Consider the following 26,876-nt stretch of genomic DNA (forward strand, 5'->3'; position numbering starts at 1 on the left):
AGTACAGCTAATTCTTAAATATTGCAGGCTCCGCCTACAGCTGACAGCATGGTGTCAACGTTAGCCAACGTAGGGCATAAATCGAAAGGATTATGTTCAAAAAGGTGTACTTATTAGTAAATTGATCATAAAAATTAGGCGGAATAATTTTGCAATTAAGAGGAAACAGTTTGATAATACAGCTTTTATCAAATAAATATACTAAAAAGTTTAAAAAGGAAACAAATAAACATCATAATCATTGCGTAGAGGTTGTTGGTTTCTATGGAGATGATGGTCGCAATTTCAAAGATGTAGCAGCAGGATGATTTCCAAAGAGATGGCTGTGAGTATCGACAGGTGATGTCCAGTAAAAGATTTCTCATATCGTTGGTTACGATGGAGATGGTAGACGCTGATCTTGGGCGGTTTCCATTGAAGCAGCCACAAATATCGATAAATAAAGCTTAGTAGAAAACGTTCCTAGATGCAATCTCAGGATATAAATAAACAGTATCTGTTAATACTCGTATATGTATCTATAGTAAACAGCTGTAGATAGTAATACACTAGCAAATAAAAACAAAAGTGTTATGAGAAGCTGTCAGTATTAAAGAAAAATGCGTGCCCATATTTCTAAAATACTCGTATATAATGCGATAACTAGTAAAAAAGTAAAGTTGAAAAGTAATGTTTCAAGAAAATTTATTCTTGAATGTCATAGCTATGCAACACTCTTGCTTACTTTTTACTGTGTATTTTACTTTCCAGTTTCTAAAATTATCGGGGGAAGTAGTATCAAATGGTTCAAATGGCTCTGAGCACTATGGGACTTAACATCTATGGTCATCAGTCCCCTAGAACTTAGAACTACTTAAACCTAACTAACCTAAGGACATCACACAACACCCAGCCATCACGAGGCAGAGAAAATCCCTGACCCCGCCGGGAATCGAACCCGGGAACCCGGGCGTGGGAAGCGAGAACGCTACCGCACGACCACGAGATGCGGGCGAAGTAGTATCCAAATGACTGTGTGTGTGTGTGTGTGTGTGTGTGTGTGTGTGTGTGTGTGTGTGTGTGTGTGTGTGTGTGTGTGTGTGTGTGTGTGTGTGTGTGTGGGATTTATGAAAATTGAGAAATAACATCAAACTTACGCGAAAATATCATCCGCAAAATCATGAAGGCATCAAGGGCCAATAAATGCGAAAACTAAGATGCAATAATCTTAACAACTGACATATTCAAGTTGGTGACAAGAATAACATGCAGAAGAATGCAAAAGAAAATTTAGGATGCGTTAGATAATTTACAGTTTGGCTTTGTAAAAGGTAGAAGTACCAGTCTTTGACTGATTTGATAAGGCTCATAACGAATTCCTTCCCTGCTGAGCCAATCTCTCCATCGCATCTTAGCGCTTGCCACTACATCCTCTATTATTTGTTGTATGTAATCCCCTTTCTGCCCTCTCCTACAGTTGTTAGAGCTCCTTCGAGTGCCCCTCCCTACATAGGGAGAAATGATCATCACGATAAAATAAGGGAAATCAGGGCTCGCACAGAAAAATTTGAGTGCTCGTTTTTCCCGCTTGCCGTTCGAGAGTGGAACGGTAGAGAGACAGCTTGAAGGTGGTTCATTGAACCCTCTGCCAGGCACTTCAATGTGAACATCAAACAAGCAGTGATGGAAACAAAATAATGGTTCAGCAGTTGGATTAAAATTCGTGGCGAAAGGATATCAGTGACATTAACCGCTGATGGCGTTACTATCCTCAGTGAAAGAAAGGGCAAATTATGGAACCTGTTGACTGTAATGGAACAAACCAAAGAAAGGGAAATGTAATGAGTGGTACCAGAAATGAGATTAGCGAGAAATTAAAAATCACGGCTGTGTGCCACGAATTAGTGATGTGTTTGCTCAAGCTATGCCGCATCAGAAAGCATGGTCCAACAAATGATTATGTTAAGCTTGACAATAGGATCAAATTCCTTATGTAGCCTCGTTACAGCGTCCTGGAGACACATTCAGGAACACGAATTGTCCTACTAAGGTTTTTCTTGCAGGAAGCCACCAGTTTTGGCTCAGTCCACTTCTTCACGTTTTGGGTGAAATTTAGGAAGATTTGTCCCAACATCTACCATTTTTTGGAAAGTTTTCTGCTTCACAGTCGTCAGTTTCTCGCGGATGCTGGATATGACTCAGCGGCAGCTACCATCTCTTTGAGGGAGAAAGGGGTGGAGGGAGGGGGCTTGGTTCCAGTACGTCAGCTGGCCTTTCTGTGAACCAAGCGAAGCACAGGGCAAAAGGTTCAAAGGTACCTCCTGAGTTCGTACAAGTATGTCATCTGTACATACCCCACGCATCGCCTCCCACAAACATAATTCACGTAGCCATAATCTCATTTTGATAACAGTTGACGTCGTTTTACAAAGTTCAAACCTTAATATGGATGCCGCAACTTGGACATAAAACTCTACGTCTCCTGACTATGAGCCCCATGTCCGAATTACTTCTGCGGTTCAGCCAGTTTCTTAGTGAATGTGGATACAGGCAACAGGTTACTTTGAAGCCCCGCAAGCAAGAGAGCTTGCCGAAATGTTATATTGGATGAAAATGTAGGCTTGTTGGTTTATTTAAACAAACTTGTTAGAATGTACAGGGTGTTTCACAATGTTTTGACGGTTTCAGATTTGAATAACACACAAACTAACTGCGAAACAAGATTGAAAATTTTACGTAAGATACAACATTTATTCAGATTCGTTCAAGGACGAACGATGACCATTCGCGGGTGCACAATACTCGAGGCTTTTAACCCAGTTTCTGTACACACCGTTCCTATCTACTGTAGCAATTCTGGAAATTTCATTGTGAATTCGATCTTTTAACTGTTACAGATTTCTCGGCCGTTCGCAATACAGTCTCGCCTCAAACAACCCCATAGGTAAAAGACTGCCACGGTTAAATCAGGTGAACAAGGCGGTCATTCGATACAAGCACGTTTGGAAATCATGCGGTTACGAGACGCTTCACGGAAAGCTTGCAATGTCTTGTAGGACCTGTGGCATGTTGCGCCGTCTTCTTGGAACCAAGTTTTCGCAGTGAACTATGCGAGCTTGCCTGTAAACTGCTACGCACAAATTCGATGATCTCAGGTGTTCGGCCGCATTGGTAGTTGCTCGGATTTCTTACCCTATTCAGTATTGTTCCACGAGCAGCAATTGGACATTGCGGCTAAATCTTGGAACGCTTACGGAAGTGCCTTGGCACGTGCTCTATAGATTCGCCGTAGCGAAAATGGTATTCCACCGCGTACGCACGATGATGTTTCGACCAGTAGCACATGACTACTGACCCGTGTATGTGATGGAACTTGACACTCCGCACTACCAATAGTCGACGGCGCAGTCGCTTATCTTGTTTTTAGCGCACTTTACTCAAATTTGAAATCCTCAAAACATTGTGAAACACCCTGTAGCATACAGATATACATTCATACACCTCAGACATCGGCACAAACCAAAATAGCGTTCAAATAATGTGTTAAGCCGCTTAGTAGTTCCTTAGTTATCTAGTTCACTGGCGCTTATCCTTTGGCACATATCACGAACTACACACTGTAGCGGCCGTAGTTAAGTGAAACGCTCTTAGCGGTATGTCCGTAAATGTTTGATTGTCTCGTCGTAATCAAAGGTGGTAGAGATTAGTGCAAACAACAACCAGCAACACGTGATAAAATATCTCTAAAAAGCGACTGCTCTTAACTGGCCCCTATCCAGATGCGTTATCCCTACCCGTCCCTAGCCGTCTGAGAGAGGAAACTTCTCTTATGGAAATCATGTCCCCCCTGTGACACGGCGCCGTGTCTGCATGTTAATGTTGTTGGCAATGCCCACGCTTCATCGCCAATCAATTTACTCTGCTTTATATTCATAGCCTGCCTGTATTGCTGATCTGGATGCGTTATTGCTTTCAGCCACACTAGTTCTCTTGTTCTCGGCTAAACAATAAACAGGATACTGTGATCATCATGATACCTCAGATAGGATCGATATATAGAACGTGAATGTCATTTCATCCAATACGTCCGAGGAAATCCTTCTCAAGGCGTAAGTCATTTCTTCAAATCAATGACAAGACGTTTAAAGGGGGTAGGACATCAAACGGGCCGACTTGGAGCAGGAGAGGCACCACAAGACATTTTGATTTCCACCGTCTATACTTTTCAAAATAAATTCGTAACACTTTGTCAGCATGAATAGGCAGGGTTCAGGATTCACACTCATAGTAGTGGAAATTCTAAAACACAACAAAATAATTTTTTTTACATTTGAAGTTTCATCATTTTTTCACTTAATATTGGCTGCATTTGTTGCTACAGGTACACTTTTCTTCATAAGTAAGAGAGGTTCTTTGATGAATTTTGCACAGTATACAAGCCACAGTTACATGTTTCTTAAACTCTAGAATTTATTTAATTCATGAAAAAATGACTGAGCTGTTACATTTTAAACTTCATGTCTAGAAAAACTAAAATTTTATAGTTAATTATCTCAGTTATTACCACATTTTTTAACAGATTTGGAAAATTTTAGAGTTTCGTACACCTGTAAGTATGGTTTGTATGCTGCGCAAAATTTATCGAAGAATCTCTCTTACTTATGAAGAAAAGCGTACCTATAGCAACAAATGCAGCCAATAGTAGTGAAAAATATGATGAAATATCGCATGTAAAAAAAATTATTTTGTTATGTTTTTGAACTTCCACTGGTATGGTGTGAATCATAAATCCTTCTTGGTCATGCTGAGAAAGTTTTATGAATTTATTTGTAAAGTATAGACAGTGGAAATTAAAATGTCCTGTGGTGCCTCTCCTACACCAAGTCGGCCCGTTGACGTCCTATCCCCCTTAATTTTGCTTGCAATGGGGTTCCAGAGAAAACAAAATTTTTTAATAACAACCATCTTCGATACTGGTTGTCGTTAAGAACAATAAATCATCGCTTTATTTTAGATTGTCCACTTTCGCACAGTTCTGACTGGCTAGCCATTTTTAAGAACCTAGTATAATACAGACAAATGGACATATAGCGGCTGGACAAAAACATGGAAACAGCGAGAAAAGTTCTTGCATGAGCATAAATGCAGATGATACCCAAGCTTGCAGGTTGAGCTGTAGTATTTGACCACGAGCGGCAGCGGTACGTGTGCAAAATCATCAATACGTCGCAAGTGTCAGTAGTGGTCAAAACTGTGTTCAATGTAGTTTTGGTTGCATTATGTCAGAGTTAAGTGAATTCGAACGTTGGCAAATTGCTCATGCTCGTATGCTGGCGTGCTTCCGTAACCAACGGACATGAGGCGTTTGACACGATATCGAAGATTTATATCGCATGCGGTGAGGGCGCAAAAACATCACCAGCGTAGTCAAAATGCGGACAAATATGTGTTGAGTGATCCTGACGAACCGTCACTGAAGAGGATTGTGACGAAAACTGAGGAGACCACAGATGGAAAAGTCACTGCAGAATTCATCGTCACATTGGTGCCTCATATAAGCCCCAAAACAACACAAAACCAACTCCATTAGTAAAGTACTGCAGGGTAAGCTCGAATTCAAAAACTATCCACCAGTGACGCGAATGCCCTGAATAGGAAAACGAGGTGCTGAAGCTACAAAACCTACACTCTGGATCAATGGAAGAATGCCATTTGGTAGGATGAGCCTTGTTTCACACTGTTTCCAGTTTTTGACAGAGTTTATTTCCCAAGAGTGAAACATGACAGGGGTTCGGTCATGTTTTGGGCATCCACATCATGGAAATCCATGGGCGTCAGGTTGAATCAATGCCAGGGATTAAGTTACCATTTTGCCCAATTAGGTCCGGACCACGGTTCAATGTTTCTTCCCCGATAGGGATGCTGTGTCCCCAGAGGACAGGGTCCCCGTTCCCACAACTTGCTTCGTCCAAGACTGGTTTTTTGAGCACGAAGATGAATTGCTGCATCTCCCTGACCATCACAGACACCCGTTCTCAATGTTATTGATCCTTTGTGGGCTACTTTGGAGAGAAGGGTATGTGTTCGCTATTCACCTCCATCGTCCTTACCCGAACTTCCCAATAATATTCAGGAAGAATGGTGTAAGGGGCTGTTGCAAACCCTACTGGACCCATATTTATTCATTCCGGGACAACAGATAGCTGTTTCGAATGCCAATGGTCTTCTTGCTCCATATTAGGCGTGGTAATGTCTTGTGTCTTTGGTGTTTCCATATTTTTGTCCACCCGTGTATTTGACTTTCTGTCAATTAATGTTTCCTCTAGTCATAGGCCAATTCTTTTTACCAAAATACACAGAAAAATTTGTGAACAACGCCTGAATTACTAGGGTTGGATAAAAAACAGTGGCAACACCTACGGTTCATACTAGACTTTGACAGACGTTCTCCATGATACCTGACCTCAGCATAATCTCCCCACAACTCGATTACAATCCCCCACACCGATGGAAGGCGTCGTACACCATCAGCATATAAGTTCAAAAAATGGCTCTGAGCACTATTGGACTTAACATCAGAGGTCATCAGTCCCCTAGAACTTAGAACTACTTAAACCTAACCAACCTAAGGACATCATGCTCATTCATGCCCGAGGCAAGATTCGAACCTGCGACAGTAGCGGTCGCGCGGTTCCAGACTGAAGCGCCTAGAACCGCACGGCCACACAGACCGGCAGCACGTATGTCTCTGTCGATAGCTTGCAAGAACATCGCCTGTAGCACGACACCACCTGCAGCGCCTCGCCTGGGCACGTGACCATATCTGTTGGTCCACAGACGACTGGAAATCCGTGCCTGCTCAGATGAGATCAGATTTCAGTTGCTATTAACTAATGGGAGCGTTAGAGTGTGGCGCAGACCTCACGAACCTAATGACCCAAGTTAAAAACTTGGCCCTGTGTAAGCTGGTGGTGGCTTCATAATGGTGTGGACTGTGTTTACATGGAATGGACTGAGTCCTCCGTTCTAACTGAACCAGCTGAGACCATTTGCAGGCATTCATGGACTTCATGTTCCCAAACAACGATGGGAGTTTTATGGACAACAATGGGCCATGTCACTGGGCCAGAATTGTTCGCGATTAGTCTGAAGAACATTTTGAACAATTCGAACAAATTATTTGGCAACCCAGGTTGCCTGACAAGAATCCCATCGAAAATTTATGGGACACAATAGAAATGTCAGTTTGTGCACAAAATCCTGCCCCAGTAGCATGGCTGAATATTTCTGCACGGAAGTTTCAACGACTTGTTGAGTCTATACCACATTGAGTTGTTGCACCACACTGGGCAAAAGGCGAAGGTATCCCATCACTTGTCACCGCAGTGTATTGACGACATGTAACACGATGAACGTTTGTCAAAGTCTGATACGAATTAGAAGTGTTTTGCTAGTACTTTTATACAACCTACGTACGTTGGTGGAATTCGCATTGACCGCTTTTTCGTTGTCTGTGCGTAACGCCTGTAGAGATCTGTAGACGAATGCATAGCTTGCATCGGTTCTCCTCCTACATATCCAGGCTCCTTGTCAAACTTCTAGCCAATTTTTATCAAGAAGCCGGAGAGGAAAGTTACTTATCTCTGGTGCGCTAACGAGGAAAAAGGGGAGAAGTGCTTTCCGGTTGATCGGTTCGCCGCCCTCCACCTGCTGCTGCTGCAGAGTGAAGAAAGGTTTTCGATAAGTGGAGGAGCAGCCGGCAAGCCCGCCGCTCTGAGCCGCTCCGGTGATTAGCCCGGTCCATAGCGGCAGGGGGAGGGGGAGGGGGAGGAGTGTCTGGGGGGCGGGGCTGGGGATGGGGGCGTAATTAGGCCGGCACGCCCACGCCCCGCCGGTGCAACAAGGCGGCAGCAGAGAACCCCCGCCAACTCGGCTGCAGTAATTAGCGTCCTCCACTTGCAGGGTGGACTCAGACTTTCTCTCGCGCGTCGCGGCCGGACGGAGCACCGCTCGGCGGCCGCCTTCCCCGCTTCACTCACTAATTAAGACACTCTCGGCGGTTTTAAAGCGACGTCGGCGTTCCTAAGGACGTAAAACAGTCGACGAGAAAGCCATCAATTCCCAACGAGATGGACGTGACGAGACAGTTAAGTTCTCTCAGTTTAGTACGTTTGAACAGAAGGATGCGGTAAATTAGAAAAAGAAGAATGCAGAAATTTGTTAAAAAGGCAGATTTAGGATTTTGTCTTTTCATTTATTATTAAAACGTGTATGTGTTTCTGTCATCTCTTGATTGCGAGTAAGTTTAAAATTCTGTTATTCCTTCATATTTCTGTGAAAAGGTCAAATGTCCTGGAAATCTGCCTTTTTAACAACATACTTCATGTTACCTTGTTACTGAGTCGGTGATCTAGAGTTTGGCACCTGTTAGTAGAGATCACAATAATGCATTGTACTTGAAAATACCTAGCCTCTGTTAGAGCACAACAATACTTCACAAAATCTGCATTGTTGCGTGTAAATTTTATTGTTTGAAAGCAAATTAAGCACCGTGGTTTCTTCAGATGCAGATGACTGTGTTCTTTCAGGGAAAAGAAAATCACCCTCCCCCCCCCAGTTATAATAGTAATCTAATATAGTAAGCAAGACTGAGAGGAGCAGCTTATAAAGAATTACTCTGGAAAAAAGCTAGACGCTAAAATAGTATTTGTAAGGAATGCTAGTACTTCCATATCATTTAGTATTTTTGTTCCTTAAGTTAAATCACTTCTACAAGAAGACAGCTATCTTCCTATAAGCATCGTTCAGACAAAGAAAAGAGAGGATTAATTTTAGTACAAGTTCACTTGATCACTTCCCTTATGACCCCATTGCTATATCTTGGGGTTTTCATTTGACGGAGGTCTGGTCAAACATACCTTTAATGCCGGCCGATGTAAGCATGTTGAACTATCTAGAAGTGTATGCTATCTTTGTAGTAAACTGCCCATAAGAGAAGCAAAAGACTGAGCATCTTCAAAAAATCATTCAGCATGTGGAAGATAGTTGCGGTGACTTTCATATGGATATTCTGAAAAAAAAATAGCGAATTAGAGGACTAAGATGAACTTGTTACTTATGTTTTTACTTTTAACTTCCTTTTCAAGCATAATAGAAAAGTGGACCTATAAGAGAGTTAATTTTTTATTTATATGTTTATTTTCAAAATTTGTTAAAAAGGTGCACATCTGGAGTTTGTGAAATGTAATAACATTATCATTCTTCTCATTATAAAAGACATCAGATCAACCATTCTCATTAAGAGTGGTAGCAAGTGTTCTGGAATGGATAAATTTTGGAGAAAACTCACCAAACGTCATTCTGATGGATATCTGCCTTTTAACAAATCAGTACACATGAGTTTTATGGATAAAATCCAGTATCTTTTTATTAGTGGCTGGTAAATACTATTTCACTAGTTACAATCACGTGAAATTGTGGCAGATATATACACTGTCTGACCTCATCACTGCCAGCCTTGGTGGCCAAGCGGTTCTAGGCGCTGCAGTCTGGAACTGCGCGACCGCTCCGGTCGCAGGTTCGAATCCTGCCTCGGGCATGGATGTGTGTGATGTCTTTAAGTTAGTTAGGTTTAAGTAGTTCTAAGTTCTAGGGGACTGGTGACCTCAGAAGTTAAGTCCCATAGTGCTCAGAACCATTTTTTTGACCTCATCATTAAATGTATAATACAGTCCATTACATAAAAGCAAATTGTATAAAGAAAAATAAACAGCTGCGCAAGAGAGAGTGTAAAATGCATGTTAGTGTGACTGCATTCACCCAAGCAAGGCTACAGGACAGGCATAAATAACTGCAGTTGGATTTGTCTCTTCTACCAAAACACATACAAGATGTTCTCAGCATGTTTACTTCAGAGAACATAAGTGCTATATCTGCGCTCAGCGAACAGAAACGATTCTCAAGATGTAAAAGAAACAAAGTTTATTCGCAATAAGTAAACACAAGTCCCTTTCCAGTGCTAAAGGGCTGCGTACTGAAGGCCTAATTAAGAAACAATAACTGGGCTGAAGGCTGAATTACACAAAGAACAATCATTTTATGACTAATTGTCCAGAATGCAAAATAGCTCCTGGCAGAAGGCCAAATCTAATAAGAACAACAGTTAATACATCAAATAATTAGTTTTGGGGGAAGGCCTGAATTGAGGAATATTTAAAATAGCTGAAATTGGGATAACGGTGTCAACGTAATCTTGAATGATGGCAGGTATCAATTATTGTTTCCGGAGCTAAATACCAATCACTGATAGTCAAGAGCAGCTGACCGGCTTGCGTACTCGCTCACCGAGATGTATTATTAACGCACCTTCAGCATACAATCGGAAAAAACCAATTGGGTTTTCGACCTCAGCGCTCATCTGTAGACCAGATCTTCAACTCAAATAAAGTACTCACATACAAGACAACAGGAAAAAGCCCAAACTTCAAGAAGGTGTATACCTCCGTTTGACCAAGTCTCTTTTTGACATCACAGGTGGTCAGGTATTAGACCCAGATACTTAACATGGGTAAGAAAAGACTCAGGGACACTGTAAGTCTAAAGTAAAATTTAATGGGGACTTATACAAGAACCCTTCAAACTGTGTTCGCCAAACAGGTGGACTGTCACACTCGAAGTCCCGGCATCCATCCAGATTTACGTATTCGTAATTTTTTAATAGACAAAATAAAATTTCCCAAGTGAGTCTTCGTTCACTGGGAATTTCTGCTTATTACATTTTCAGTTTTATTGCGACGTTTCGGCTACTGCCATCATCATATTAAAATTAAGAGCTCGCAAAAATAACTTCAGTGTTAGTTGCAATAAAACCTGTCTCTAAGCGGTGTGTCAGTCGTAGTTTCGGCACAAATGAAATAGGAGAGTCATCCAGAAATTAACCTTCTCTGATTTTTAAAAAAGTAAATGTATCTCGCCAGAAAGTTCCATGCATGACAGAGATATGGCGTAACAGTCATATGACGGCCAGATAACTCTCAACTGTCAGAAGCGCTACAGCAGTGGCTGAAAACCTCCGTTCATCCTACCGCTGACTGCGAGACTCAGTCTGTGACAAAAATTCCTAATGTAAGAAATATAGTTCCGATCAAAATTCATCGTCGTCTGTGTCAGGTATGCACGTTGAATATCATGAGAAAACAGATGGTCATGCAGGTAATTTTCCGAAGGCTGTCAAACTGTCTACATTGAAGTGACCGTCTCTTATTAATCAGGACCTTATAGAGCTGGTGTGGTAGCGCATTATGGACAGTAGTACCAGTACAGTTCCGATCTTGTTCCCGGCGATTCCCGTCTCTTCCTGCACCTGAAGAAATTCGTGTCCGAAGGTCACCATTTTCTCAATAACGGAAAGCCGAAGACGATTGTTAAAGGCTTGTTCCATTCCCAGGCGGCAGACTTCTGCGACACAGGAATGCAAAAGTTGATCTCAGGTTATGACAAGTGTTTCAGTTCTCAAGGTGATAATGTCGAAAAATAACTGAAACGTTCATGTAGCTGTTGCCAATAAAGTTTTTCATGGAACTGCGTTTTCTGTAAAAGGTCGGCCGTTGTGACCGAGCGGTTCTAGGCGCTTCAGTTCGGAACCGCGCTGCTACTGCGGTCGCAGGTTCGAATCCTGCCTCGGGCATCGATGTGTATGCTGTCCTTAGGTTAGTTAGGTTTAAGTAATTCTAAGTCTAGGGGAATGATTACCTCAGATGTTAAGTCCCATTGTGCTTAGAGCCATTTGAACCATTTTTTCTTTAAAAAATAGAGAAACTCGGATTCTGCATAACCCTTGTACAAGGTTAAGAAGATCCCCTGGAGATAGACGCCCATAAATCGTAATGGAAACGGTGGAACTTAAACACGGAGTGCTAAAGACGGAAATATTTTAGTACCACAGTTGATAGTGTTGCTCTAAACACAACTTGCAGTTGTACTTCCATAACAAATGATAGTCAGTCACTTACTCGTGTGTATCTGTAAATTGTGATAATAATAGTATATAGGTCCAATATTTCTCTGCGGCGTACCCCTTCATTTCTGTCGTACTAAACCGAACGGCAACTATTGAAAAAATTTTGGGTCCATAGCTTAGATGCCATGTCAAACAATATGAACATAATAACTGACTGTGTTGTTCGACAAGTAGACCAATGGCCAGATTACAGCGTTGCTATCACTACCATGACGTCGCACTTCGCTTAAATTTAAATTTAACTCGTTGTTCAGCAGTACTTCACTGAAAGCGAAAAGTTAAGTCACTAGGAAACAATTTGTCAAAATGATATTAGTGGAAACTGTGCGGCGTATCACTGCAGCTGATATTGATATTTCAGTATTTCAGTCGTTGCGTTATTCCCGCTTCTGGTAACGCACAGGAAACAGTTACGTTAACAACTAATGTAAGTACATTTAAGCGTGACCGATGACATCAGATAAGTCACACGAAACTTGTTTAATGTTCTTTGTCACCCACTGGAAGTGAACTACAACTTCCTATCTGCATCGAAATCAGCCTGTGTTTATCGCCATCTTATCTGACGCACACTAACAACTTATAACTACTTTTCATCACACTTCGTCGTAAAGTTGCTGGACAGCCCTGAACGATGCATAAAATGTTAAAGGGTCATTTTATTCGTGGGCTGAGTATTCTGTCATCACAGAAACGTGAAGATCTCCGTATACGCTTTGATCTTCCCGAGACTGAGTTATTTACGTCTCCGCACAGTACCTCTTTAATCACTGTCATTCCGTTTTAACACTGTTGCCTTCTTTGCGCTCTTGCTTGCCTCTTCCTTTGCTTTCCTCTAAGCGGAGTGCTGAAATTCAAAATAGCGTTCAAAGACCGACGAGAAATTTTCTCTTTGAAATTAGGTTAGGAATGGGGTTTCAGAGTATTTTTAACGCCGTTCTTATCAACAGTAATGATATAGTGATGCAGAACTTAATGAAGGCGTTAACAAAATCGATGTTCCAAAAACATGTTTTCTGGTTGCTGTTACTCATAAACCACACGTTAGCTCCCGAGAAATTTTACGTATGTGATGTTTCTGGATGTAATACGTGGATTGTGAGCAATACCTGATAGAAATTCTACTTGTTTCGCTCCGTCCATTGTAGATTTGCCCCGTATCATGGTGTAATATTCAAGTGCTCTTACAATAACAATGTTTTGCACATACTACTATGTTATGCTTTTTCGACAGTCTCTGCCAGGAAAACCTAGTGATTGCAATTCAATGTGTTAATGCGGAACTGATATACGCTGAAAACATACTTCCAACTTTGGCCACCAGGTGCAAATCTGGCACTGTGAATGCAGGAAAGACTTATAGAAATGCTTCCATATGTAATGGATTAGGAAAGGAATGTGGGCACAAAAAGTCAGGCAAGTGAAGAAGCGTAATTTTGATCTTATTATTAATAGCCGCTGACACAGTTTGTTCAATATGAGCACCGGGCACGCCGACGAGATGCTGTACAGCGCCAGATTTGCACCTTGTTGACAAAGTAGGAACCAATTTTTTTCCAGCGTAAATCGGTTTCGCATTAACACATTAGCATCTCTACCAAGTTTCGACACCATACGATAACGACAACCACGCTGGACCTCCGTTAGTAGCCTCATCTTAATTATATACGTCTGATATATAAATATGACCACCACTCGATACACTTAAGCTACACAGGCAGAACAGAAAGCTACATTTCCTCCGTATCCCTTTTAGACTTGTAAAGCGACAGCCGATACTTTGTTTCCTCTCATCCGACGTGAGGTATTTTCTTATTTGCAACTAAAACCACAAACTTCTTGACGAGAAAACAATCCCTTTGATTTTCAAAACAGATGAAACCTTTCTAAATAATGCAATTTCTCTAAGACTTCTTATCGAATTTCGGACAGTAAAACGCAGCTAAATGCGTCTCTTTCAGATATATGGCGTTAGTATCAGAACTATGGTCTGATCTGGAAAGGTGTAGTTGACATAATGCCATCAAAGTTGAATACTCAGCTTATGGATGTAATAATAACATTTTATACATACTACATAATCTTGAAATTTTGACGGGTGCTGAAGCAAAAAATTTTTTCATTACTCCAATTCAAAATGACTAAACGGCTAAAATAGGAATATTGAATTTTATGACTGAATTTAATAATGTAACAATGATATCTTTTAAAAAGTTTCATTTGACTGTGAACAACAAACATAAGAAAATTCATCGCTATAGTGTTGCATCAGATATTCTATAAAACAAACACAGAACATCCACGTAATCCGATAACGAAAATATGTAAGAATCACCTTCTCTTATTAGTTCCTGTTGTAGAAAAGTTGGCCATTGCTGATTCAGCTCTCCCTCTCCTTTTCTCTTTCTTTTATTTCTTCTTTCTCCCAGTGTTAAGCATTTGCCCTTTGCCTCTTCTTGTTCAGTGCCTCTGTTGTGTGTGGTTAGATTTTCTTTGATCCCTTTACCACTTATTAGACCTTTTCTCTATTAAACGGTAATTAGTTATTATTTTAGGCCTGCAGTTTTCATTCACAATTGCAACATGATCTCTCCACTTGTTTCTATAATCCTTGATCTGATCTTTTGTGCTATTAAATGTTAGTTGTCGTCTGTCTGCTGTGTTCTTTATCATATCAGACAGGCTATAGCCAACTGTTTTCCAACATTTCATTTTCACAGCTTGTATTCTTCATTCATTGCCCCGTCTTTATGACTATAACTGAGGTACGACAAGAACGCATGCTGTGCAACGTGTTCCAAGCTGGGCACAAGTTTGATAAGGAGTTCTTGAGGAATGTCGTTCCATTCCTCCACATGAGTTGTTGACAACTGCTGGGAGGTCGTAGATTCATGCGGATGAGCAATATGTCTCCTCACCGCATGCCACATCTGCTCAGTGAGATTTAAGTCGACGGAAGGGGCAGGTCAGTCCATTCGCCAAATATCATCTCATTAGAAGAGTTCCAGCACCTGTGCTGTTCCAGGTGGTCGCACATTGTCACGCACAAAAATCAAGTCAGGGCCGAATGCACCATTGCACATGACCAATGAGTGTACGATTTTCAAAGATCTGTATGTCCGAACACTCATTCAACATAAAGTCTCCCCACACCGTAACACATGGACCATCTAAACGATCATGTTCCACAGGGTTCCAGGGTGCATAACGTAGCCTCATATGGCGAGACGTGCCAACGCACACTGTAAAGAATCATGTCCTTCCTTTTGAAATCTCCTTGGGACCATCATGAATCACGGCTACTTCAGTGCAACAGTTGGTTTTGAATGTAAGCATCATTTGCATCTCATTGCGTGTTTCTTTCAGATATCTACTACAATACACTGAAGAGCCAAAGAAAACGGTACACCTGCCTAATATCGTATAGACCACCACGAGGACACAGACGTGACGCAACACGACGCGGCATGGACTCGACTAATGTCTGAAGTATTGCTCGAGGGAATTGACACCATGAATTCTGCAGGGCTGTCCATAAATCCGTATGAGTATGAGGGGGTGGAGATCTCTTCTGAACAGAATGCTCACGTCTGGGAAGTTTGGTGGCCAGCGGAAGAGTGGTCCAGGAGCCACACCGTAGCAATTCTGGACGTATGTGGGGTGTCGCGTTGTCCTGCTGGAATTTCCCAAGTCTGTCGGAATGCACAATGGACATGAATGGATGCAGGTGATCAGACAGAATGCTTACATACGTGTTACCTGCCAGAGTCGTATCTAGATGTATCAGGGATCCCATATTACTCCACACGACTACAGAGCCTCCACTAGCTTGAACAGTCCCCTGCTCACATGCAGGTTCCATGGGTTCATGATGTTGCCCGTACACGTTCATTCGCTCGATACAATTTGAAACGAGACTCGTCCGACCAGGCAACATGTTTCCAGTCATCAACAATCCAATGTCGGTGTTGACAGGCACAGACGAGGCCTAAAGCTTTTTATCGTGCAGTCATCGAGGGTACACGAGTGGACCTCCGGCTCCGAAAGGCCATATCGATGATGTTTCTTTGAATGGTTCGCACGCTGACACTTGCTGATGGCCCAACGTTGAAATCTGCAGCAATTTGCGGAAGGTTTGCACTTCTCTCAAGTTGAACGTTTCTCTTCAGTTGTCGTTGGTCCCGTTCTTGTAGGATACTTTTCCGGCAGCAGCGATATCGGAGATTTAATGTTTTACCGCATTCCTGATATTCTCGGTACACTCGTGAAATGGTCGTACAGGAAAATTCCCAGCTCATCGCTGCCTCGGAGATGCTGTGTCCCATCGCTATTGCGCCGACTATAACACCACGTTCAAACCCACTTAAATTTTGATAATCTGCGTTTGTAGCAGCAGTAGCCGATCTAACAATTGCGCCAGATACTTGTTGTTTCATATAGGCGTTGCCGACCGTATTGCCGTATTCTGCCTGTTTACATATCTCTGCATTTGAATACACATGCCTACGCCTGTTTCTTTGGCACTTCACTGTACATTTCAGCAGTTGATTCTGTGTACGGTCCAAGTTTCACGGAGCTGTGTTACCTCGTAGTGACATATCATGCAAAAGTATTTTCGTCCACAAGTTTTGTACACAAGGGTACTTACCAATACATCCAATACGAAGAACAGATGATCAGCTCTCAAATGTATAATAAATAGAAATCACTATTCGGAAAGTCAGCGATGAGACATAATGAAGAATTCGCATGTGAAACTGAACTCAGAATGAAAGTTTCACTCTGCAGCGGAGTGGCGCTGGTTTGAAACTTCCCGGTGAACCCGAAATCTTGCTTCGATTGCAGAGTGAGAGATGCAATCTGGAAACAATTCCCTGCCGGCCGGAGTGGCCGAGCGGTTCTAGGCGCTACATTCTGGAGCCGCGCGACCGCTACGGTCGCAGGTTCGAATCCTACCTCGGGCATGGATGTGTGTGATGTCCTTAGGTTAGTTAGGTTTAAGTAGTTCTGAGCTCTACGGGGCTGATGACCTTAGAAGTTAAGTCCCATAGTGCTCAGAGCCATCTGAACCATATTTGAACAATTCCCTAAGCTGTGCCTAAGCCATTTCTTCCCAATATCTCATCTTCCATGACTGCTAGTCCAGCAGCGTATACAGAGTAAGTTTCGTGAAGCTTGCGGATGATGAGAGAGGAACTGGAGGAAGTCAGGCTCTGAGAGGGGGTCATCAGTGGCGCCTGGTTTGCTCAGCCGGTAACAGCTACTGCCCGAAAGAGGCAGTGTTCTGGTTCGTGTGCCCATCCGGCAAACAGTTTTAATGTTTCAGGTAAAGTAATAAAACGCAGATATTGATAAATCGAAATCACCACCAAATGCAGTCTCTAAATGTTTCCAGATGCCAGCAGAATATTCAGATTAACATTGTCAGTGGTGAGGAGTTGATCCCGAACACTAAACTAAATCTTTGTGGGGCGGATGTTCAGAAACATGTGGTACGTGAGCTGCGTTCACAGACAGACCTATTCGGTGGTTTGGCTCGTTAAGAATACACTGCAGTGAGTTGTGTAACTCCAGTGGCTTCGAATCAAGTATTAACTAGAGGCGGGAGGACGAGGCTGCAATTTGCGCGTCAATTATTTTAGACGAGCGGGTCGAGCGCCTGTTTGAGTTGGTGACCGCACGCGGGCAGAGCAGACGTCGGCCCGCCTGCCGGGAAATCCGTCGCCGTGTTCGCTCGCCAATTAGGGACGCAAACACCGCGGCACGCCCTCTCCGGCACACACACACACACACACACACACACACACACACACACACACACGCCCTGGGAAGGGTACAGAGCGCACAGCCGCACGAGAAACTGCGCCGGCCGTGCCAACCACAACTAGGTTCTGGGTAGTCTCACACAACTTAAACAAACTCTCAGAATGGAATTCAAACATACTACAGACAAAGAAGCTATAATTTCAGAACTGTGCGTGTTAGGAGAAACAAAAGCAATTCTTAGCGAGGTAGATCGAATCGAAATATGAAACGACGATTTCGCTTTCATGGTGAAAAAAATCCGCTGCAGTTCTAACTTCAAAGGTCTTTTATATAGATAAAGGCATGTACAGTACTCAGGTTCCAGGACACAAATCCTGTCTTCAGATTCTACTTAACTGCGCACGACAAAACCGTACAAGTCACGTAGAAAAATTAACAAATTTATCCAATAGTGTGAGAGAGCCAGCCATGACAAACCTCTTACATCTGGTGTGCAACACCTATGACACAGGATAAATACCCTCAGATTCCAAGAAGAATGTAATAATTCCAATACCAAAGAAAGTAGGTGCCGAAAGGTGTGAATATTTCGGAACTATCAGTTTAATAAGTCATGGTTGCAAAATATTAACATGAATCCTTTACAGAACAAAAATGGAATAACTGGTAGAAGCTGGCCTCAGGGAAGATTACTATGGATTCCGGAGAAATGTTGGGCCACTCGAGGCAATACGGATCCCAATTCTTATACACTGCTGGCCACCGTAAATGCAACACCCTGAAGGAAGCATCCGAATCAAGTGAAATTTACACCATGAGTTTGCAGCGATGAGACATGCAACTGATTAGAATTTCAGCGCAGACGCACATCACGCGCGCCTGTGGCGCCACCTCATAGCGCCATTTAAGGCTTGGCGATTTCGACGAGTGTACGTTCGGCACGTGTGTTTACCTTGTGGTTGTTTCGCAAGACGATCAGTTATGCCTCGTAGACAACAGCGAACATCTTTTGATCAAGTATCCGAGTTCGACAGAGGAAAGATAGTGGCTTACCGAGATTGTGGATTATCATACAGAGAAATCGCTAGTCGTGTTGGACGAAACCAAACAACTGTAATGCGGATATGTGACCGTTGGATGCAGGAGGGTACGACGGACCGACGTGGTCGATCGCATTCACCTCGGTGCACCACTGCACTTGCTGATAGGCAAATTGTCCGCATGGCAGTGACGGATCGCTCAGTGACATCCCGAACCGTAGCACAGCACATTGCGTCTGTAACGCATCATCCAGTGTCTGCGCGTACCATTCGACGCCGTTTACAGCAGAGTGGTCTGTCCGCAAGACGTCCATTGCTTCGTCTACCATTGACGCAGAACCACAGACGTCTTCGTCGCCAATGGTGTGATGACAGACGGATGTGGACGGCAGAATGGAATGACGTTGTCTTTACTGACGAGGCACGCTTCTGTCTGCAGCACCACGATGGTCGGATTCGAGTGTGGAGACACCGTGGAGAGAGGATGCTGGACAGCTGCATTATGCACCGCCACACTGGTCTTGCACCGGGTATTATGGTATGGGGCGGTATTGGATATTACTCTCGCACGCCTCTAGTACGCATTGCCGGTACTTTAAATAGCCGGCGCTACATATCCGAGGTGCTGGAGCCAGTTGTCCTTCCTTACCTTCAGGGCTCGGCCACAGCCATATTTCAACAGGATAATGCGCGACCACACGTGGCACGCATTGTCCAAAGGTTCTTCGTCAATAACCAGATTGAATTGCTTCCCTGGCCGGCTCGCTCTCCGGATCTTTCGCCGATAGAAAACATGTGGTCCATGGTTGCTCAACGAGTGACCCAGATTACATCCCCAGCTGCCACACCAGATGATCTTTGGCAACGTATGGAAGCTGCTTGGGCTGCTGTACCCCAGGAACACATCCAGCGTCTCTTTGACTCAATGCCGAGACGTGTGGCAGCGGTGAACTCCAACAATGGCGGCTACTCTGGCTACTGATTCTGGCAGGAACCACATGTCACAGACGTCTGTAAACGTAATCATTTGATACTTGGTCAACATGTTATCTACAAAATAAATTTTGTTGTGCTACCTCTTGTCTTTCTTGGTGTTGCATTTACGGTGGCCAGCAGTGTATTAGAAATTAGATTAAAGAAAAGTAAACCTACGTTTATAGCATTTGTAGACTTGGGGAAAACTTTTCATAATGTTGAATGAAACACTCTCTATAAAATTCTGAAGGTTGCAGAGGTAAAATAAAGTGATCGAAAGGCTATCTACAACTATTTCAGAATACAGACGGCACCCGTAAGAGTCGAGGGGCACGGAAGATCATTCAAATGGCTCTGAGCACTATGGGACTTAATTTCTGAGGTCATCAGTCCAGTCCCCTAGAACTTAGAACTACTTAAACCTAACAAACCTAAGGACAGCACACACATCCATGCCCGAGGCAGGATTCGAACCTGCGACCGTAGCGGTCGCTTGGTTCCAGACTGTAGCGCCTAGAACCGCACGGCCACACCGACCGGCGGCACGGAAGAAAAGCAATAGTTCAGAAGGGCGAGACTGGGTTGTAACCTGTGCCCTATGTTACTCTATTCGCACATTAAGCAAGCAGTGAAGTAAACAAAAGAAAAATTTGGAGTCGGAATTAAAACTCATGGAGAAGAAGTGGAAACATTGAGGTTTGCCGATGACACTGTAATTCTGTCACAGACAGCAAAGGACTTGTAGAGCAGTTGAACAGAATGGACAGTGTCTTGAAAGGAGGATAGAAGATAAAAACCAACAACAGCAAAACAAGAATAATGGAATGTAATAGATGAGTTTTGCTATTTGGGCAGCAAAATAACTGATGATGGCCGAAGTAGAGAGGAAATGAAATTTAGATTGGCAATGGCAATAAGAACATTTCTGAAGAATAAAAATTTGTTATCAATTATACACTTCAGTGTTAGGAAGTCCTTTCTGAATGTATTTGGAGTGTAGGCATGTATGGAAGTCAAACATGGACGAAAAATACTTTAGACAGGAAGAGAATAGAAGAATTTTGAAATGTGGGGCTACAGACGAATACTGAAGATTCGATATGTAGATCAAGTAACTGATGAGGAGGTGTTTATTAGAATCGGAAGGGACAAGAAATTTGTGGCACAGCTTGCCCAAAAGAAGGTATCGCTTCATAACAGTCTGAGACATCAAGAAATCACCAGTCTGCTATTAGACCTAGGTGTGGTGGGCAAAAATCGTAGAGAGAGGGAAAGAAATGAATACACAAAGAGGATTCAGAAGGATGTATGTTGCTGTGGATATGCTGAGATGAAGAGGCTTGCACAGGACAGAGCAGCGTGGAGAGCTGCTTGAAACCAGTCTTCGGACTGAGGACCACGACAACAACACGAGCGAACTTGTGAAGGTGAAGATATTACATAGTTATGGATGTCTGACTAAGAATATATTAATTCCATTTTCCGTCTTGGTTGTATTACGGTGACAGACTTTTTTTCACGTGATTAGTTGACTGCGGTTTTATGCATTTTCGAGTGGTTACCCATGTGACTTGTGCGGGTGTATAAAATATACTTCCGTCCTGTTAATAAACAACTGATGGCATAGTACACTCGATCGAGAACGTAGTTTTGAGCCTAGTTACACAACACAAGAAATATCTCACAATTAAGTCTCTGTCTCTGAAGTGGATGAGACACGTGAACCCAGCGGACTTTTAGCCACTGAAAACTGAACTACAATAGCTAGAGTCAAACTACTGGTTCATGAGGAAGTGATTATCTGTGATTGCACAAACACTATGCTGGGTCAAAATACCAAAATCCCGGACGTCCCTGCTGTAGAGGCCATGCTTCGTCGTAGCTAGGGGACGACTGCTGGTGGCTCCACATAGCGTCGAAGGCGAAGATCCGAGGCAGGAGGATAGGTTGAGGGAAGGTTCCAGGAGAGCTTCCGTGCTAGTGGTCGGCGTAAAGCCCATAGAGCACGTCCGTGGAGGACTAACAGTAGACGTACGCCGGCCCAAATACTGTTGAGGCGCCAGGATGGAGGACGTGATCCTCCGGAATCGAGAGGTCTGCATTAATTGTGCCCTCTTGGGTCGATGCCGCTGCCGCCAGCTCAGAACTGAAGTGGCCGTTTTCGCGACCTCGTTGTAACTCCGGCGACCTTTGGTATAGGCCACCCGTGGTGCAGGACTCTTATGCGAAGGGCTATGAGCCCTGTCATAGCATGAGTAACCGAAAGTATACTATGGATTCTTTTCACTCACATATAGACTCTGTAGAAAGGTCTGAGAAGGAGAGAATGGGCCCTTGTAGAACCTAGTATTTTTGAGCCCAGTCTAGCTGGCATTGGGACAAGGGGAACCAAATTCGAAATAATAACTCATCTCACAGCACGTTGTTTTTGAGCTTGAGCGATCCTTAGGTAAATAACTTGAGGGGTTTGCATCCCACGGTACTAGCAAGTCTGTACACCCCTTGTCTACTGCGACATCTTCAGGCATTCCAGTCGGCAATCAGAGCCTATGTGTCGCAAGGTCAACACCTAAAATCGGTGTGGCTATATGTTGTGTAGTAGGGATACCTACACTGCACTCAACTAATTGAAGAAATCTTGTGAAAAATGGAAATCCCCAGAAGCCAACACTGAAGTCCAGCAGTTTCGTATTTTCTGTCTTTGGGCATAAGCTACTACACGGGAAGTACATACGTGGTATAAAGGGTCTATACAAACAATTCAAGTCATTTTTATGGATAGTGCTGCCGACGCCGACTGCAGAGAGGAGAGAAGCTAAAATGCAAAGTTCTGCACCCCTGGTCGGAAAGCGGCTATCGGAGATTCAGAACATCTACTGTATAAATGTTATGCGCACCTGTGACTGACGCCGAGAGGACTGCGGTAAAATAACATATTTTGTTGACTAGTATCTCTCTTCTCCACCTTCTCTAAAGATAGGAACAGGCAGCCTGCTTTCGTATAAATAACTGAGAGGCATGATAATTTAGAGAGATCCGCTTCAGCTGTACTAATATTTATTCAAACCACAGATTTTAAAATCCCGAAACCGGTCGTTGTTTGAATAAATATTAGTAGAACTGAAGCGGATCTCTCTAAATTATGATAAACTATACTACTGGAAACATCTATGTGAAACTCTGGAAGCAGTTCTACTAAGGTAACAGCTGGCTTCAGCTGGGTGACCCATCTGGGCATTTTCAGGTATGGAATTTTTGAGACCCGCAGGAAAAGCACCTGTGATTCTACGGTTCGTTCATCTGTATCAGTTCACTCATCTAGTTTCGCCTCTCAGAGTCTCCCACATTAACACTAATGGCTGTTGTCTCAGGTCACGGCAGACTAACAAACCATCGGCACAGTGAGTACTTTCATGTCATTAGCAAGACATCAGAATTTATTTCTGCAACTTTGTCACTTTCCTTTATTATTTCTGTGCACATGTTCTATTCGTGAGACACTATGCGTAGAACCTAGTAAATCACTGGAATTAGAACTAGCTAATGGAGCAAATTGACGTTCAAATTTCGAGATTCACACTTCAAGCTTTAAGGACTGACCACGCAGAGATGTTGGTTGCATTGTTGCATCCTCGAGCCTCCGATTAACAGATGTACATCTAGCGGTTTTCGACTGACGCCCCCGGTTACAGGAGTCAAGGAAAACACTTTATTAATAATTGTAATACAAAGTAATATCACCAGTTACAGTTACAATCTCAGCAAGTACACCAAGTCCTTTAATCCATACATGTATTTTCTCATCATTAGACACTTTTCTACATGAGCTGGTATACAAAGTGGAAGCCATATTACTATAAACAAAACTAGGTCTACTTTGCGTCTTCGGGTCGATTCCACAGTGCCTGGTCTTGTAGGCGATGACATCTCGGTCAGCAAAAGATTCTAGTCCAGGTAGCGATGCGTTCTCACAGCTGACAATTGTGAGTGTAAACCACCCACTGCCAGCTGCTCCAGTTGCGACATCAAGTGAAAAATTTACTCGACATCCACGGAAAAAAATAGGACCATTAAGAATAACAGACTGTGCAGTGCCACTTGCTCCAAGTTTATTTTTATGCGCGCAGAGTCTAAGTCCGTTATCAAGCCCGTTACGTAACGAAGGTCACGCGTTCTCTATATAAGCTGGCAGTGCACGCCAGCGGAACCATTCCGCTGTGAGCTCTATCTACAACAGCATTGAAGCACTATGCCTCGTCGACGTGCGTATCGTGATCGACGCCACCGCATGCCAGTTTATAAACACATAATCAGCCTCTTTTGCCGACCGAGATGTCATCGCCTACATGACCAGGCACTGTGGAATCGACCCGAAGACGCAAAGTAGACCTAGTTTTGTTTGTAGTAATATGCCTTTTACTTTGTATACCCGCTCATGTAGAAAAGTTTCTAATGATGAGAAAATACATGTATGGATTAAAGGACTTGGTGTACTTGCTGAGATTGTAACTGTAACTGGTGATATTACTTTGTATTACAACTATAAATAAAGTGTTTTCCTTGACTCCTGTAACCGGGGGCGTCAGCCGAAAACCGCTAGATGCACAGCTGGTAATCGGGGGCTCAAGGATGCAACAATTTGAAAAAATTAACAAATCATAGTGCCGCACTGCCCGCTCGGCGCCTAGCCAGCCGGTTACGCAACCCGCATGGCTCGGCGCTAGGCCGGGAGATGATACAGCAATTTTACTTGAATGTTTCCCACTATGAAGTTACTCTGGTACCTAATGGGAACTGACTTAAAAATATCAGATGCAGAATCCTGCTTGATTGAGTGGGAAGCTCCAAAGAGCTCTGAATCTTGCCATGTTTCTGGTACAATCAGGGTGTTTCAAAAAATATTCATTGAGTTTCACGATACCATATCCTCTCTACGTAAGAAGATTGAAGCCTAGGGTGGATTTAAATTTAGGCGTAGAATATAATACACTGAGCAAAAGAATTAAAGGGACACTTCCTTAAAACCTCGTCATTTTCCCCCACTGCAACACAGAAGCTTAAAATTTGGGTCATAGATGCATACAACTTTCCTCTGTAATGGTGTCTGTGGGGAGACGTCACCCTCGAGCTGGGCGACGCTTCACACACCGAGGTGTCAACACACGCAACAAAAAAGGCCAGAGCGCAGAAGTTTATGTGAGGTGTAAAGTGAGCTAATGGTGTCTTGATGGTATTAAATGTCACCAAAATCCTGTACAACGCCACTCTGGACATGTCGCACCTCTCCTTGTCCAGACCTCACCCCTTCTCTGCCTCTGTGATGCACCTCAGAACCGCGACTCCCAGCATTGAATACAAGGTGTTTTCTTTTGGCTGGCCGAGTTAAAGTTTTCGGATACACTGCTGCTCACAAGGGAACCCCCCCATCGCACCCCCCTCAGATTTAGTTATAAGGTGGCACAGTGGATAGGCCTTGAAAAACTGAACACAGATCAATCGAGAAAACAGGAAGAAGTCGTGTGGAATTAAGAAAAAAATAAGCAAAATATACAAATTGAGTACTCCATGCGCAAGATATGCAACATCAAGGAAAACTGGAGATCAGGTGCGCCGTGGTCCCCGTGGTTAGCGTGAGCACCTGCGGAATGAGAGGTCCTTGGTTCAAGTCTCGGTGAAAAGTTTAATTTTTTTATTTTCAGTCAATTATTATATGTCCGTCCGTCCGTCCGATGCGATCACTTTTTTGGGAGTGATTATCATATCCACAAGAAAACCTAAATCGGGCAAGGTAGAAGAATCTTTTTACACATTCGCCAAGTGTACAAGTTAGGTGGGTCGACAGCATATTCCTGTCATGTGACGCACATACCGTCACCAGTGTCGTATAGAATATATCAGACGTGTTTTTCTGTGGAGGAATCGGTTGACCTATGCGATCAAATGTTTCCGGTTCCCATTGGAGAGGCACGTCCTTTCGTCTACTAATCGCACGGTTTTGCGGTGCGGTCGCAAAACACAGACACTAAAATTATTACAGTGAACAGAGACGTCAATGAACGAACGGACAGATCATAACTTTGCGAAAATAAAGAAAGTCAACTTTTCACTCGAGGGAAGACATGAACCAAGGACCTTTCGTTCCGCAGCTGCTCACGCTAACCACGGGACCACGGCGCTCCTGAGCTCAGATTATCCTTGATGTTGCCTATCTTGCGCATGGACTACTCAGTTTGTATATTTTGCTTATTTTTTTTCATAGGTCCGCACAACTTCTTCCTATTTTCTCGATTGATCTGTGTTCAGTTTCTAAGGTCTATCCACTGTGCCAACTTATAACTAAATCTGAGGGGGCTGCGATGGGGAGGTTCCCTTGTCAGAACAGATGCGAAAAGCCATCAGGAGGTGGCATAAAAACGGCGTCAATGAAACCACCAATTCCCTAGAGGCTTTCATTTACAAACATTACGCGCTCGAAAACGACAGTTTGCAGGGCGGTGTGCAACAGAACGTCGTTCTTGACAGCCCCTCACACTGTTGACTCCCTCCGTTGAAATCCATTCGAAAAAATTTACACTTTTTCAACCTTTCTGATTACGCGAGAGTGCGCAACTGAGAAGTGCATTCATAAAACAGCAAAGTACGATAATGCAGTGCCTGCGTTATTCAGAATTGCGATGCAACGTATATTCCAGTGCAGGGGGGGGGGGATATTTTACTGATTACGCGAGTATGGATGTCCGAAGGAAGAGACACTGCGGTGACTGCTACCGTTATGAAATACATCAAATTTATTTGCAATTGCGAACATGGACAACTGTCAGCTGTAGAATGGAGTGAAAACAACGAAAATTTGAGCCAGACTGGGACTGGAACCAGATTTCCCGCTTATACCGAGCGGTCGCCTTGCCATAAGGCTATCCGATGACGACTCAAGGAAGGCCAGACCCAAACTTCCATATGTCGTCAACCACGTGTCTACAACGCATACTCGCACAAACATTACGTACATTCTTATACAGGAGAGACATTTTACTTGAAGTCGCTTGCCTGGTATCGGCAGATAAATACGACATTGCAGCGCCTTTGTTGTTCAGAAC

The sequence above is a fragment of the Schistocerca nitens genome, chromosome 2 (genome assembly GCF_023898315.1).
Source record: "Schistocerca nitens isolate TAMUIC-IGC-003100 chromosome 2, iqSchNite1.1, whole genome shotgun sequence".
NCBI classification, from domain to species: domain Eukaryota; kingdom Metazoa; phylum Arthropoda; class Insecta; order Orthoptera; family Acrididae; genus Schistocerca; species Schistocerca nitens.